Genomic DNA, 9,991 nt, shown 5'->3' on the forward strand with positions numbered 1-9,991 from the left:
ATAGTTGCAAATCCCGAAACTTTCGACAGTGCCAAGAGATTGGCCAAAAAGCTGTATGACCACAACAACAAGAAGGGTGATAAGCTAGTAAAGGCTGAAGGTAAGAAGGAAAATGACAACAAAAGGGGGAAGAACAATAAGAGGAAGGGATGTCAAGGCTCCGAATCATCCAAGAAGCAGCAAACAGTGGCAGTTAATGCTGCAACCACTCAAGTTCCACCCACACCACATACTCCAGCCTTAGCTGCTCCAAGTGCTCCTAGGCCTTATTCCGGTAATCTTCCCAAGTGCAACAAGTGCGGTCTCCATCACAATGGAGAATGCAGAGAGATGCAGTGCACCAGTTGCAATTGGAAGGGGCACACGACGAAGTACTGCAGGACCTACCCTCCTCAGAACCAACAACAGGGAAACAACAACAATAACCGCAACAACAACAACACCAACAATGGCGGTAACAATGCAGGACCTAGCCACACCTGCTATGGATGTGGAAGGATTGGGCATTTCCATCAAAACTACCCCAACAACAACAATCCCGGAAATGGAGGAACAGGAAGGGTGCTGACCATGGGTCAGGGAGAAGCGGTTCAGGATCCCACTATCGTTACCGGTACGTTCCTGCTAAACCACACTTATGCATGCATCGTATTTGATACCGGAGCAGAATGAAGTTTTGTGAGCAATAAGTTTAAGCATTTGTTAAAACAACAACCCGAGAAGCTCAATGAAACCTTTACAGTGGAAATGGCCAATGGGAAAACAGAATCTACTGGGGAAATCTATATCAGATGTACCCTAGCCCTGAATCAACACGTATTTCGAAATAATTTAATGCCTATTTCCATTAAAAGTTTTGATGTGATTATTGGCGTGGATTGGTTAAGCCCCCACCATGCTGAAATTATGTGTCGCGAGAAGGTCGTTCACCTTCACCTTCCAAATCATGAAACCCTAGTTATTTACGGAGACAAACCCAACACAAACTTTCAACTCATCTCGTATGTCCAGGCACAGAAGCATCTGTGAAAGAACGATTTGACGTTCTTGGCGCACATAGTGGATAAAACCAAGGAAGAGGTTAACGTTCAAGACATTCCTGTAGCATGTGAATTCCCAGACATATTTCCTGAAGATCTTCCTGGAGTACCCCTAGAAAGACAAGTTGAATTTCGAATTGATCTTGTTCCAGGAGCTACTCCCATCGCTAAATCGCCTTACGGATTGGCTCCTGCTGAGATGCAGGAATTGTCTAGCCAACTCAGTGACTTCCTGGACAAGGGATTCATCCGACCCAACTTCTCGCCATGGGGAGCTCCAGTCCTCTTTGTCAAGAAGAAGGACGGATCTTTTAGGATGTGCATTGATTACAGAGAACTGAATAAGCTCACTGTTAAAAATTGCTATCCACTACCACGAATCGACGATCTATTTGACCAGCTCCAAGGAGCTAGTTACTTCTCTAAGATAGATCTACGATCCAGGTACCATCAACTCAAGGTCCGGGAAGAGGATATTCCCAAAACCGCTTTCCGAACTCGTTACGTACATTATGAATTTGTCGTAATTCCCTTCGGTCTAACGAACGCCCCTACCGCATTCATGGACCTAATGAATCGAATCTGCCGACCATTCCTCGACAAATTTGTTATTGTTTTCATTGACAACATTCTAGTTTATTCTCGAAGCGAAGAAGAGCATGGCCAACATCTCCGACAAATCCTGGAAACCCTGCGAACTGAGAAGCTATACGCAAAACTCTCCAAGTGTGATTTTTGGCTCCGTAGCGTGAACTTTTTGGGTCATGATGTTAGTCAGGAAGGAATACATGTGGATCCTTTTAAGGTCAAAGCCATCGAAGGATGGGCAGTCCCGACAACACCCACAGAAATTCACCAATTCTTAGGTATAGTAGGTTACTACAGGAGATTCATTCGAAACTTCTCTAAGATCGCCAAGCCACTTACCTCGCTTATACAAAAGGGTGTACCATTCAAATGGACGGATAAACAAGAAGCTGCATTTCGAACTCTGAAGCAAGCACTCTGGAGTGCCCCAGTACTATCACTACCAGAGGGAATGGAAGATTTCGTAGTCTACTGTGGCGCATCAAATCAGGGTTTAGGCTGCGTTCTCATGCAGTGTGGAAAAGTGATGGCTTACGCGTCCTGGCAACTAAAGACACACGAAGTGAATTATACAACCCACGATCTGGAATTAAGAGCAGTGGTCTTCGCCCTGAAGATTTGGAGGCACTACCTTTATGGTATGAAGTGCACCATCTTCACGGACCACAAGAGTCTCCAGCACATCTTGAATCAAAAAGAGCTGAATATGAGGCAACGAAGATGGGTTCAACTATTAAACGATTATGAGTGTGAAATCAAGTACCACCCAGGCAAGGCTAATGTGGTAGCTAATGCCTTGAGCGAGAAAGAGTACTCTAATAGTCGTGTGAAAACTCTCTCAATAACCATCCAATCTCACCTAACCACTCGGATCAGGGCGGCCCAGTCAAATGCCATGAAGGCGGAAAACAAAACAAGCGAAGCGTTATGCGGAATGGAGAAGAATCTCGAGGTGAAAGAGGGCGGAGTATATTATTTCATGAACTGTATTTGGGTCCCTAAACTTGGAGGATTTAGGGAAGTAGTCATGAATGAAGCTCACAAGACGCGATACTCCATCCATCTGGGTTTGGACAAAATGTACTTGGATATTAAACAACATTATTGGTGGCCTAACATGAAGGCAGAGATTGCTACCTATGTTAGCAAATGCCTTACTTTCACCAAAGTAAAAGTGGAATACCAGAAGCCCTTGGGGTTATTACAGCAACCAGTAATTCCCAAGTGGAAATGGGAAAGGATTACTATGGATTTTGTGACCAAGCTGCCCAAGACGTCAGATGGATTGGACACTATATGGGTAATAGTTGATAGACTGACGAAATCTGCTCATTTCCTGCCAATAAAATAATCCTACAAGATGGAGAGATTGACAAGAATATACATTTGAGAAATCGTGAGACTTCACGGAGTGCCAGTGTCTATCATCTCAGATACAGATAGTAGATTCACTTCACGTTTTTGGCAATCACTTCAGAAAGCACTGGGAACCCATCTAGACATGAGCACTGCTTATCACCCACAAACGGATGGTCAGAGCGAACGAACCATTCAGACGCTTGAAGACATGCTTCGCGCATGTGTGATAGACTTTGGAAAGTCCTGGGATACCCACTCACCCTTAGTTGAATTCTCATACAACAACAGTTACCATTCAAGCATCAAAGTTACTCCTTTCGAGGCACTGTATGGACGTAAGTGTAGATCACCGTTGTGTTGGGTAGAGGTGGGCAACACCCAACTAGCGAGGCAACTAGAATCAGACAAGACGTTAACGGGACCGGAAGTCATACGTGAAACCACGGAAAAGATAGTTCAAATCAGAGCTCGACTACAAGCATCACACGACCGACAAAAGAGCTACGCTGATAAACGACGAAAGCCCTTGGAGTTTCAGGTCGGGGATCGAGTGCTGTTAAAGGTTTCTCCCTGGAAAGGGGTTATTTGTTTTGGAAAATAGGGAAAATTGAATCCACGATACATTGGACCTTTAGAGATTCTTGTCCGAATTGGTCCAGTAGCGTACAGACTGCAGCTACCCGTTGAGCTCAGCAGCGTACACCCCGTGTTCCATGTTTCCAACCTAAAGAAGTGTTTATCCGATGAAAATCTCGTCATTCCCCTTGATGAAATTGAAATCAACGAGAATCTCCTGTTCGTCGAAGAACCAGTCGAAATCATGGACAGGGAGGTGAAGTGTACTAAGCAAAGTTGCATTCTGATTGTGAAGGTAAGGTGGAACGCGAAGCGTGGGCCAGAATTCACGTGGGAACGCAAGATCAAATGAAGTAGAAGTACCTTCATCTATTCTAGCATTCTCAAATCTAGCTTTCAAAAGAATTTCGAGACGAAATTCCCTCTAACCGAGGGGGGGGGGGGATAATGTCACAACCAGGAAATTCGATTCCTTGTAAACATTTAACAATGATAACAAATGTGAACCAACAACGTGAAAGCACATATGATGCTTATTCAATAACAACAAATTGTCCATCAAACGCTCTATGCAAACAGTGCAAATAGTCACCAAATAATTGGAAACCCTAGAAATCCCGGTTTAAGTCCATTATGGACTAGGATTTCCTTATTGGGCCTAATGGGCCAATAAGCTTCCAATTTGACTATTTTGGGCTTAAAACTCTTAAATGGCCTCTAATTGGACCCACTTTCATTTATTTTAACATTTTGGACCATATTGGGCCTAGAATGAAGTAAAATACTTTAATGGGCCTTATTGGGCCATAACTAACCTAATTAACCTTAATGGACTATGAAGCCCATTATTTTTGACAAATTGGGCCGTAAACCATCATGGGAGCCCAATGGGTACAAATCAACAAGTCACGGTTTCTTGAAGGTTAAAAGGGTCAAAACAGTTCCTATAATTATTTTTTTGAACACTAGGAATTTCAAGGGACTTAAAATGTACATTTTGACCTAACGGGCTATTTATGGGCTTCTCGGACCAATAAGCCTCAAAAATGCGAAAATGATAAGTTGAGGGTCTGGAAATGTAACTTCCTGTAAAACAGGGGGTAACTACCATAACAAAATGTTTATAAGGGTCAAAAATGCTTTTCACTAACAAAAAGGACCAAACATGTAAACTTTTTAGATTTTGGGCCAAAACTGTAAAAGTTGTGAAAAATGGGCCCCTAACCGAGAATCACTATTCTAGAGGGGCTGAAGCTGTCAACAAAGTAAATTTTGGGTTAAAATCGTGCTTTCATCAAATAAATAATACAAAAGTGTCAAGAAAAGGGTTTTAAGGACTAAAAATAAAATTCTTTTATATAAAAAGGTCTAAAGGTGTTATTTTTATAAAAGAAGGGTAGTGAAAAGGGTCAAATTCCACTTTCAAACAAATTAATTCATTAATACAAAATACAAGATCCACTACTACCGACGAAACGGAAAACAAATACACTTTCAACAACAAATATTGTTACAAAAACGAATTGATTTGGTCTCGAATCAGTAACAAAACAAAATCATAAAACCAAAGCATTTCAATAAACACACGATAACTATAATGAGCTAACTTACAAACTTTGAGCTTGGAAGTTTCAAATCATGCTTGTTGGGCCTTGCTAGCCTATTAACATGATCTTTGGGCCTAAAGGGAATATGCTTACGTGTTATTAGGCCTTCTATGACCCAATTCCATGTAAAAGGGCTTTCAATAGCTCTAATATGCTATTAGGCCCTAGTGGCCCATTAGTACTGCTAGTGAGGTCGAGAAGTCAAATGAGAGTGAGGCCAAGTGTCTTTCGCATTCCCGATAGCCTTGAATAACTCATGGAAATAAAGGGACTTCGTACTCTCCTATCTCCTCGGTTGTTAGGCTTATGAGAAATTAAAGTAAACAGATTCAGGACGATAAACAAGAGTAATCATGGTGGGTGGATTAGGTGAGTAGTAACGGCCGACGCCTTTAAGGGTCGTTCGTAATCTGTAGTTATAAACTAGTCATTTTCTTTAATGCGTGATTATAATAACTCACAAACCCTAATTAATCCAACGCCACCTGGGTAATCAACATTTTTTCGACGTATCGGTATAACAATAGACAAGTCATTGTATTTTATGTATTGGGAAAACATCGGGTTTTCCTGGGAAGTTCAACATTTTCACTTGCGTGATGTATACAAAGGTTCAATAATTATACATGTTTTGAAAATCAACAAGCATATATTCACAGATATTCACACTTTTTATAAACAATTATCTTTTAAGAAAATATCAGATTTTTTTGGTTTTTTACAAACTACACCAAATCATTTTACCACAACATTACTTATGAACTCACCAACATTTCATATGTTGACATTTTTCAAAATAACTTGTATTCTCAGGTAACAGGTAAGCCGAAGAATAAGTTCCAAGTAATGTCATGGTGTTTTGTTTAGATTATCTATCAGACAGTTTATGTTATGAAATTGTAATGCCTAAAACAATGTACTGATGTAAACAATATCAGTTGTAATATTTCAATGCATGGTGATGAATTATGTTATGATTTATGTATATTCATTGTGATGGTATTCAATTTAAGTCACAAGAGCCTCGGGCGTTTCCGCCGTTTGGTTTGGGGGTGTGACAACTTTGACACACAACTCTCCCGACTTGTTAATATATGACTTTATCTCCAAGATGTTATCACACATAGACATTGCTTGCCAACAGGGCGTGAGTGACCTTGAACTTGTGGGTTATGGAGAATAATTGGAGGGGGTATAGGAAGTGAAATTTCAAGAGATTTGGGAAGATCATAGATGTCTAAACTAGACATCTACAATGGGAGATATAACACCCAATATGAAATATTAAGGGTAGGACCCAACACAATGTTTTATAACTTGGAAGAGGGATGACGTAATCTAAGCTATAAAATATTTAAAGGTAGACGATTGATGATTCACCAATTTCCACCATGTAAAACGAAATAATTTATTAGGTTTTAATTGGATTTGAAACTCCTAGATCTTTTGAGATTCATTGAACTTTTCAATGGCATGTTTCAATCTCGATTGTGCCTCTCAAATTTTCTGACTGGGATGTCGTTGATCAGAAAACAAGGTGTGAATAACCATGCAAATTCATTTGGTACCCTTAATATTATCACCTAATCGATGTGCCGGTTAACCACATGCGCTCCACCGATCTATGACAAACATTAAGTCACCATTTGTTATCCTTACTAGTCCAAGTTAGTGTGTCGGTTACCCACACACGCTTCAACAACGACTTGGTAAGGTACAAAGGGTGAATTTCATGGGTTAGCAGCAAATTCACATTTTCCTAAGTAACTAAGATTGGGAATTTAATACGTGTTTAGTTACTTAGTATTTATCATTATACTTTTAATGAAGGGAGAATTATAGTCCTTTCCTACTCGTTCAGCTAACGACCCTCCACCAGTCAAGGAAGTGGTGGGTGAGAGTGGACACCCATTAAACTGCGAATTTATAGGCAGTAACCTTATACCCCCTTATAGACCGGCTTCGTGAATGAGGCCTACTAGCGGTAAGACTGACTTTTAATTATATATATAAATATTAACTTTTAATATTATAATAGTATAATGGTGTATTTTACACATTTAAAATACTTGGTGGTTTAATGTAATAATTAAACTATAGTCTTAATTTAATTAAACTTAAACCATGCCATTATGGAACTATTAACTCTTTTAATTAAATACTTCAATTAATTTAATGAAGTCCATAAAGTTTGAATTTTAACTTTTAAAATTCTAGGGTTTGGAATTAAAGTGTACATGGGGGTGTCTTTACAAATTCCAAAACTTGAGGGAAAGTTTTGAAACTTTTCAAAACCCTTGGATTTTCATAACTTATGAGTTTAATTAAGGTCTTACAAAAAACTTTAATGAAAAGACTCTTGAACATCCATAACTTGAGGACAAGTTATGTAGTTCATAAAACTATTTATGACCAAAAGACTCTTCATTTTGAAACCTATGACAATTTTATGAGTTTTAAAAATTCATAAAGGTGACTTTTCAAGTAACTTGAGGACAAGTTACAAAAACACATATTATTACCAACTTCTAGATTAATTTGGATTGAAAACAACTATCACATAATTTTTTCTATTAATCTACATAAACTCATAAACATGAACATTCATAATCAACAATTTTCAAGCATCATATAAACATGTATAAAACTTGAAACTTTGATTACAACTTTATTTGGATGAGAATAAACATTACCATAGTACCAAAAACAAATTTTATGAACAAAAACACTTTGTGGTAATGATTCTAATCCAAATATAGGCCAAAAAACACGAATATATGCTGTCAGGGGGTCCAACTCGTCGAGTGCATGAACAAACTCGACGTGTTGGATGCATTTGTTTATGGACTCACCGAGTCTGCTGTCCAGACAACAAAAAATTCGTTTTTTTTTCAGTTATTTGCATCAAGTATAATTAAAAACAACCCATGTCTCTGATACCACTATTGGGTTTTGGTATAATACAACATTCTATGGTGCACATACAACCCAAAATACCTTGGATCTATGTTTTCACTAATTATACATGCAAATGGTTTCCAAGGTATTGAACCTATAGCTAGCATGCAATTGTCATACAAACTACATAAAATACTAGATAGTGTAACATACCTTTTTATGTGGTTGGAAGTCTTGATGTATTTGGCCTTAAGAACTTAGCCCCAATAGCGTGGAAGCCTTAAATGAAGTCACAACACATCAAGGACAAAGGTAGGACTTGAGTGAGAATCTCCATGCACTCTAAAACCTTCATGAACTCGAAGAACATGCACATACACTCACAAGTGGCGGTTTTAAGGTCATAACATATGTATTTATATGTGTTGAATTCTAAGAGTCATGGGTATAACCCAAATCCATATCCATGGATTTTATGATCCATGGTTCATGTGGCCTAACTCTTTATGTATCCATACATAAACTTGGTTCAACATGGATCATAAGCCCAACACATCTTAATATAACTAATTACCATAATTAGTCCCCATAGTTTTAATTAGTCTCTTTTGATCACTAAATTCATTCCAAATTAACTCTTGATCAATACTAATTAAATATATGATTTCCTATTAATATATTAGAACTTATAATATATTAATAAATCATATATAACCTCTTCTCTCAAAAGTCCATCCTAACAAATTGTCCTAATGATATGCAACCCAATGGACCATGCTACTCTCGGGTTGAATACATACCAATAATAGTTATGGGCTTAGACACCTAATCCAACACATAATACCTTGAGGCTTCCTGAAGAAAAAAATCACAGGTCTACTGCGACTAACGAATAACTAGCAATTCCACATACGGACCCCGAATCACCGAAGTCACTTCTACTCCTCTTGCTTCCATATGGATGGTTTCCTGGAGAACACCCAAGGACCTACCTGGTCCCAATCTGTCTACCAACTACCCGGAACACCGCACACATACCCGATTTCTGAGCCAAAAATACCCTCAGCGGTTCCTGCGACCTCCGACGGATACCTCGTCTAGCCATAACTGCCTTATCTCCTTCAATCCATTGATCCATCGGATCGGGATAGGATGACAACATGCCGCCACTGAATCCAATACAATATTGTGCGTTACCAGAATACGGTAGTCTTTCGTCATTCCCAGTCTCCCTCGTCCTACCATTTTTTGATTCCATCATGTCTTGGATCCAATACTGATGAAACCAGCCCGAGACACATCATGATGGCTTAAACTACCATCAAACAAAACCTATACAATACCCTGGTATCCTGCATTTGAAGCCCTTGGCATCCTTATGCTCCCAAATTGCCTCTCACTGAAATAAGGTCCTACACAAATTTCAATTCGGGTTCCTATCCAAATCCAAATTGTTACTCTGGTCGTATCCAAAGATCCTCGAATCGGCATTTGCATAATACACCATGACTTCCTATCATCCTTTACTCAACCGATTAATAAATACCCTTAGCCGATTCCCTGAGACTTCCAGTCTCGCACCCGGTCCAACCACCAGGTTCTTATGAGATCCAATAACAGGGCTAGCCTGCCGTAGCCCTACAGAAACTTGCACTGCTCAACAACAAGATTTTGTATCACAAGGTCCAACCCTTAGCTCAACAATCTCTACCGGTTCCATCCTAAATTCCCATAACCACCCGGGCCTTCCCCCGAATAACTGATCGGTCAATCACCTCTGGTCCTAATCCTAACTAAGTTGTGGCGCCCCTACAACCCTGTGATCTAGCATGCCCTAGTCTAAATCACCTAAAAGAATCTGTGAATGCTACAACACCCCCACATTATTACAACACTCTGCACTGCTAGTGAATGCTACGACTC

This window comes from Lactuca saligna, chromosome 4 (assembly GCF_052625555.1).
Source record: "Lactuca saligna cultivar CGN05327 chromosome 4, ASM5262555v1, whole genome shotgun sequence".
Lineage (NCBI taxonomy): Eukaryota > Viridiplantae > Streptophyta > Magnoliopsida > Asterales > Asteraceae > Lactuca > Lactuca saligna.